Raw genomic sequence first — 8,111 nt, forward strand, 5'->3', positions numbered from 1 at the left:
TGACAAATTATGCTTATGTACATGTTGTACAAAATTTATGGTGTCTAGAAACATAAAGTCTTTGGATATAAGTTTTTTTTCTTCTTCTTCTATTTTTTTTTATTATTATTATTTGAATGGACAGATTTACTCTGGAGCAAGCAGTACAGTTACATAGTATTATGGCAGACTATTAGATCTGAATAAATCTTCCCATTTTTGTAGCCTTACATGGCTTTAAATTTCTGCAATATATCTATCACAATTTTATAAAAAGTTGCTGCCAGGCATGTGCAAGTTTATACTGGAAAAGTCCTTCAGATGCAAAAAAGCCTCCCAGTGAGGTCAAGTCACTCATAAATGCCTTCGTGCAGAAGCAGCTGATGATAAACACTAGCTAAATCTATAGAAGAGAAATCAATTCATTCCACTTATGAACCATATGCCTCCTGCTTTCTTTTGCATAACCACAGTAAGGGACTCAGAAGCAAGGGGATCAGAGTGTTCAATAAAACCATTAAGCAGTAATTTTTGTATGTATGATTCGACAGCACTTTGAATGAACACCTAACACAGTTTTTTGCAGTACTGGAGAATCATTTATGTGAATGTGCTCTTATTCCTTCCCAAACTTTTGAAAATGTGCAGTAAGCACAACACAAAATCTCAGTAATAATAATAATAGCAGTAAAATCTGTCTGTCCACATTTATCCCATTTATTCCTCTTCTAGTTCCGGGTTAGTGACTTTTCCGTTGAGATTCTCTGACTGCTTGGTTTTCCCCTCTCCACAGCTGAGCCATATTAGGACTGATTTTCTTTTGCTTCCCACCATTAATTCATTTTGAAGAATTACCTTTGGACAATTCATTTTACTTCATCTGGCCTTTTGGCATGAACTGAAGGCATCTTCAGCCTGTATCTGTTCGTGTTTTCTACATGTATCTGATGTATCAGAATCCCAAGTGAGATCATCTGTGTTCATAAAACAGAAAGCAATATTTAATATTAGAAGAGACATTTAATTGTGTTTCTTATGATGGAGAGAGGTTTAACTTACAGATAAGGTATGTCAACTTTCAAAATTTAAGATAGCGAAGCAGTATTATGAATCAAGCTCCTGTTATGAATCTCCTTTACTGAGGGAAAATTTGGTAATTTCAGATTTTCTGCAGAGAGCATTCTTACAGAGAACAAGGTCTGCATTGCTACCTTCCACAACTCCCCTTTGTTGTCACTAAATACACTACTCTCTGGCTGAGAGTGAAGAAAAAGCTCTGGAAGTAGCTCAGGGCATAAGAAATGCAAAGCTTTTAATATTAGAAACAGAACTTAAACTCTGAGACTACATGTAAAGAGCTTAGTTTTAATTCCTGGCTTCTCAAAGCAATATACACAAGTCACTCCATTCTGCTTGGCAGAAGTGTTTTCAATCAGGTAAAGCTTTTCAAGGCTATGGCTGCTTCAACGGTAGTCGTCAGATAGAAATGTAACATCAGTTGTTATCTGAAAGCATAGGAGGGAGCAAAATATTTCAGCCAGTTACAGAGAGAAAGAGAATTCTGTAAAGAGGATCTGGATAGAGCAGATGTAAAACTGGAATATTACACCTTTTCCACAATACAAGTTATAAGAACATGTGTGAATATTGGAGAGCAATTCACTGCAAGGTATCCAGATCTATCGTCAGAGAAGAGAAAATGCTCTTGACAGGACACTACACGTGTGCACAACAGTGTTCTTTGGAGTCAGGGTATTCCTGGCACTGTCCTCTGAAGCTGATCCAGTAGTGTACTCGAGGAGAGGTGATTGTTCTGCTTTCTGTCATAGCTGGTATGAATAAGTCAGTACTAAGAGCTGCCTTTGGTTTAGGTCATTTCAAATTCACTAGTCTCCAGACATACAGTTCAGAATAAAACCCAGCTAAAAAATGTATGAATTTTATGGGAAATCCAGGAATGACTAAATTTTTCCAAAAGACAGTAATTCCAAACAGGAGACTTGCATTTCATCACTTTGAATGGTAATAAGAGTTATATGCTCCTTCCATGGCTTATAATAAAAAACTCTAACCAACCAACCAACCGGAAAAATACTACCAAGTGGTGGATTTAAAAGTATTTTTTCAGACTCATCTATGATTTAACACATTATGACCTGGCAAGGTTCATTCAGTTAAAAGAATTAGGAGCCTCATACACATTTGCAAATGTTGTTACAAACACTGTGTAATGTAAAGAGTCTTTAAATCAGGCTTGACAACATATTTCAGACCCCTTTGTATAGAACCAAAATGGTAAAACTAATTCATTAGACAGTACTTGGAGTATTGGAATATATATATTTCTTAATGGATAAATTTCAAGCAAAAATGCAGTACAGATTTTACACTTTATTATTGTCGTGGTTCAACACTAGTAGTTAGCTCATCACCACTCAGCCACTCTCTCAATTTCCCACAGTGAAATAGGGTAGAGAATTTAAGAAGTAAATGTGTGAGAACTTGTGGGTTGAAATAAAGATGTCTTAGTAGCTAAAGCAAAAACTGCACACACACCAAAGCAATGCAAGGAATTCATTCACTGCTACTCATTAGTAGGTGGATGATCAGCCATTTCCATGAAACCAGAGCTCACCACTTGTAGTCGTTGTCTGGGAAGACAAACACCTTAATTACAAACATCCCTCCTCCCTCCTTCTTTACCCCAGATTTTATTGCTTAGCACATCACATGATGTGTGATATGCATTTGGTCAGCTGGGGTCAGCTGTTCTGGCTGTATCACCTCCCAGCTTGTTGTGCAGAAGAATTGTTGACTCAGTGAAAGCACTGTTGAGCAGTAACTTAAACATCTGTGTTTTATCTACACTGTTTTCATCACAAATCTGAACACATAACATCATATGAAAACCTGTGAAGAAAAATCAACCAAAATCATGGCAATTGGTTAAAGCTCTTGCTTTGTTCTGGAAATACAACTTTTTAATATATAGCTTAATTTACAGAAGAATACTGGAGATTAGTAATTGGAGTTTCTCACTTATTTTTGCTCTGGATAGTAAGTTTCCAGTCAGAATGTATTTGTATGAGTATCTAAAATGGTCTAACAGCGCATGAGCAAATGACATTCTTAGGCTGCATGACCAAATTGTCTATTTGTCCAAGCTAACAAACTTTTCCCAGGTTAAAAATAATTAAAGTTATGGGCCCAATTTCAAATAAAATAGAAATTATATGAGGTCAGCAGAATTGCACAGTACTAAACTGCAGAGAGATTAAAGGAATTGGCTCTTACAAAATATAACATAATTTATACTGATAACCACTGATGTGATGTCCATAAAATATAGCTGTTTATTAGGGCCAACATTTCAGAAGCTCTTTCAGAAGCTGATAGTTGTAATTCTTTTAATTTTCTTCTTTTTTCTCTGATTATACTGACTGTATAATCATCCATATTGTTTTGAATGGTGAAAAATGTTGAGTTGCACATAATATGTTTTAATTAATTCATGATTCATGTTCTTTTTCATGGTCTCTGTCTAGAAGGAGAACTCTTAGGGAAGCATAGCTTTTTTTTTTTTTTTTTTTTAAGCAGTATTTTGCTTAAATGTGTGCATGTGTTTTTCTGTTTTTCACTTAAAGTGAAAAGATAGATTTGGGATGGCCTTAGGTTTTATGGGAGTATGCTTCACAGCAGATACTGGCTGTTAAAAAAACAATTTCAGAGAAGATTGTGGTAGACTTACATTTTTGAGTTATTGGGTTGCTACAACCAGTACCTTGGGCTGCTCAAAAGTTTGGATTCTACGTCATCTAAAGGCAGAAACATAGTAAAGAAGAAGTCAACTGTAAGAAAAGTATGTGTTTAGTTTCTTGTCTAATTGTCTAATGTAATTCTACTTTTAAAAAGCCAGTCCTCCAAATGAAGATATTCTTAGAAGGATGAGTAATTTCTGGCAGATGATTTTTCTCTGCTTTGTTTTCTACATACCAGACAGTAATCAAAGAGTACTTCTGGTGAGAACAATATGCTTTGCTTCAATGTGTTTTTGCTTTTTTTTCTAAAAAATGGCTAAGAAGTGTGGTTTATGGGAAATCCTTCAACCATGGATCATGGTTCTTATTCTACAGTATTATCTGAAAGGTTTAAATCAGTTCAATCTGTCATGAATTACAATGTTGCATGAAAATAAATGATTGCCAGCAAATGCATAAGAATAGAAGTAGAGCACATATTGCTCTACTGCTTGCTCTTTGGCAATCTAAAACATAGGCTAACTGATACGAAAGGACAAACATCAGTTACTCAAAGTTATTTTGATGAAACTTGGCAAAATGTTCCAGAACCATGTTCTGCACAGTAGCTTCAAAAAATGCAAGAGATGGAATTTGAGGCAATGCTGGTTTCTATGTTATGATTTTGAGCTACCCAATTTTTTTATAATACTCTGTTTGTAGTTATCCTATTTCATTCCTGTATGGCTCTCTTGGAACGTGCTTCTCTTTTCTAGTTCACCTTTGTAGTCAAGAGTCAAGGCACAGACATCTTAATAAATCTGCATTTTCTTCTCCATAGAAATATTTCTCACCATTGTGGCTGGTATCTACGTCAATTTTTGTTGTGTGAAGGTTTATAAAAAATGTTGTCCAAACATTGATGAACGGTTAAAAATAGATACTAACACACAGAGATGGGTATAAAAATTCATACCTTTCCCAGTAATGTTTATATCTTTCCTGAAGCAGGTAATTCAGTATGAAATGAAGATAAAACCAAGAAGCTGGATGGAGAGATGTCTTTCACCTCCCATGAACAGTTTCTGGGTCATATCATGTGTGCTGGAACACTTTGATGAATATGAGGATTTGTATTTCTTCATTGTTGTGTTTGACACTAATACTGGATCAAGATGAACTGCCAGGAAATCAAGCAACGTTGAAGTTATTGGAGGAGAGGAATAAATGACACTGTTCATGAAGCAAGACACAGAGCTGTGAGTATAACAGCCCTCTGTGATACTCAAGACAGAAATTTGTTCTAAGGGAGGTCTGGGAGGTCTTGACTAGGCCTGTGAGTTCAAAATGTTTTATTTTTATTGTTTTTTTAATTGTTTTTTTGCTATGGTAGAAACTGATAAGGTCCTTTCCTGATATGGAAGTTAAAAGGAGTGGGAACACCATTTGCACAAGCACACAGCTGTTGATATCTCAGAATTAAAGCATAGCAAGAAACAGCATTATTTCTCTCATGCTGCGAGTTGTAATGTTGACAGCTCAAGATTCTGGATACATGTAGCTCAGATTTTTACATGAATTCTCACTTAATAAGTCAAGAAAACAAAAATAGCAAGCAAAAGAGAAGTAGACATAAGCTTGGAAGAAAGAATTAATTTATTCCCATTTAAAACTTCTGTTAGTTCAAGGATATAGTGCTACTTAACTTCTGTGTCTGTCTAATCTGTCTAATCAAAGTGTCTTCGGATGACAAGATACCTCAGAGGAAATTAGATTTTATGAGAAAAACTAGACATGGACATAGCTCCTGCAGTTTCTGCTAACCTTCAGTGAAGTTACAGCTTCCTAACTTTTCTCAGAAGCAGGGATCTAACATTCAGAATCTTGTGTAATGTACATAAAAAATCAAAGCTATATGTATTGGTTGCACTGCAAAGTTGACACTGTGTTTTATGTCTGATATATCTTTCTAGACTTTCCTCAGCATGAGACAGGAGAATTAGCAGCTTTCAGATTATCCTAGTTCCTGGAGTAATCAGGGTCTAGTTTCACCAATCCACTGGATAGTCACCTTAGAGACCACCAGAGGTATCACAGATGCTTCAAATATATTCTTCGCTTGATAATCATAGAATCATACAATATTTTGGGTTGGAACGGACCTCTAAGATCATCCAGTTCCAAACCCCCTGCTATATGCAGGGATACCTCTCACTACAACAGGTAGCTCAAAGTCCCACCCAGACTGGCCTTGGATTCTTCCAGGGAGGGGGGATCTACAACCTCACTGGGCAATCTGTCCAGTGCATCGCCCCTCTCACAGTAAAGAATTTCTTCCTGGTATCTAATTTAAATCTACCCTCTTCCTGTTTAAAACTATTTCACCTCATCCAATTGCTACACGCCCTTATAAAAAGTCCCTCCCCAGCTTTTCTGTAGGTTTCTTACAGGTACTGCAAGGCCTCTACAAGGTCTCCTCAAAGTCTTCTCTTCTCCAGGCTGAAAAGCCGCAGCTCTCTCAGCCTGCCCTTGTAGTGGAGGTGCTCCAGTCCTCCGATCATCTTCATGGCTCTTCTCTGGACCTGCTCCAACAACTCCATGTCCTTCTCCTGGGGACCCCAGAAATGGACATGGTACTTCGGGTGGGGTCTCATGAGAGCAGAGCCTAGATGGACCAAGTAGAGGTGAAGTATTGTTGGACCTGCTGCTCATCAGTGTGGAGGATATCATACAAGGTTTTAAGTTTGGAGGCAGCTTGGGCTGCAGTGACCATGCCCTGGTTGAGCTAGGCATTCCCCCAAGGAATAGGGGCCTGGAAAAGAGTACAGTCAGAACCCTGAACTTCAGAATAGCAAACTTTAAGCTTTTTAAGAAATTGTTGGCTGAGATTTCCTGGCATGCCGTCCAGACTTGCAGACGTGGGATCAGGAAAGCCAAGACATGGCAGAACTGAACTTGGTGAGGGGTGTGAAAAACAGTAAGAAGACATTCTACAGGTACACTGGCCAGAAGAGAAAAGCCAAAGCAAGTGAACCTGATCTGGTAAATGTAAAAGGAGAACTGGCTTCAACAGAGATGTGGAGAAGGCAGAGGCACTGAATGAGTTCTTTGCCTCGGTCTTCACTGGCAGTCAGGATTCTAATAGTTCTCACGTCTCTGAATCCTGTACCCCTAATCCTTCAGGTGGAGTCTGGGGGAGTAAATCCCTGCCCCTCACTGTAAGGGCAGAGCAAGTCCAAGACTATCTCATGAGACTGCATGCATGCAAATCTATAGGGATAGATGACATGCATCCCAGGGTTCTGGAATGAAGCTGGCTGAGTTGGTTGCTGAGCCACTCTCCATCACATTTGAAAAGTTGTGGCTGTCAGTTGAGGTCCCAGGTGACTAGGTAAAGGGTCACATCACTTCCATTTGTAAGAAAGTGAGCGAAGAGGACCCAGGAACTACAGGCAGTTGAGTCTTACCTTTGTGCCTGGGAAGATCATGGAAAAGATCCTCTTGGACAGCATTCTTGATCACATGAAGAATGAGCATGTGATTTGAGACAGCCAGCATGGCTTCGCCAGAGGAAGGTCATGCCTAACCAACCTGGTGGCCTCCTATGAAAAGCTGCAGACAAAGGGTGGTAGCACATCCATGTGGAGGCTGCTAATGAGCAGTGTGCCCCAGGGAACTGTCTTGGGATGGGTACTCTTTAATGTCTTTATCAATGACATTGATGATGGAACTAAGTACACTCTCAGTAAGTTTGCTGATAACACCAAGCTGAGTGGAGCAGTTGACGCAATGGAAGGAAGGGATGCCAGAGGGATTTCAGAAAACTAAAAAGGTGGACCTGGGTGTATGTAATGAGGGTCACCACAGCAAAGTGCAAGGTTTTGCACTTGGGCCAGAGGAATCCCAGGCATATACACAGACAGACTGGAAAAAGTAATCACTGAGCATTGCAGAGAAGCACCTGGAGGTCCTGATTGAATGAAAAACTGAAAATTAGCCCAGAAAGCAAATGGTATCCTGGGCTCCATCAGAAGAGGAGTGGCCAGCAGGAACAGGGAGGTGATTATCTCTCTACTCTACCCTCCTGAGGCCCAATCTGGAGTACTGTGTCCAGGTCTGGGGCCCCCCATACAAGAAAGACAGGGAGCCATTAGAAAAGGTTCAGAATACGGCCACTAAGATGATCAGAGGGCTGGAGCACCTCCCAGTGAAGACAGGTTGAACAAGCTGGGCTTGTTCAGCCTGGAGAAGAGAAGGCTGCAGGATGACTTCATTGCAGCCTTCCAATACCTAAAAGCAGTTTACAAACAAAAGGGGAACAAACTCTTTGAAAGGGTAGATAATGGTAAGACAAGGGGAAATGGTTTTAAGTTGAAGGAGGGAAGATTTAGGTTG

The sequence above is a fragment of the Meleagris gallopavo genome, chromosome Z (genome assembly GCF_000146605.3).
Source record: "Meleagris gallopavo isolate NT-WF06-2002-E0010 breed Aviagen turkey brand Nicholas breeding stock chromosome Z, Turkey_5.1, whole genome shotgun sequence".
Classification (NCBI taxonomy): domain Eukaryota; kingdom Metazoa; phylum Chordata; class Aves; order Galliformes; family Phasianidae; genus Meleagris; species Meleagris gallopavo.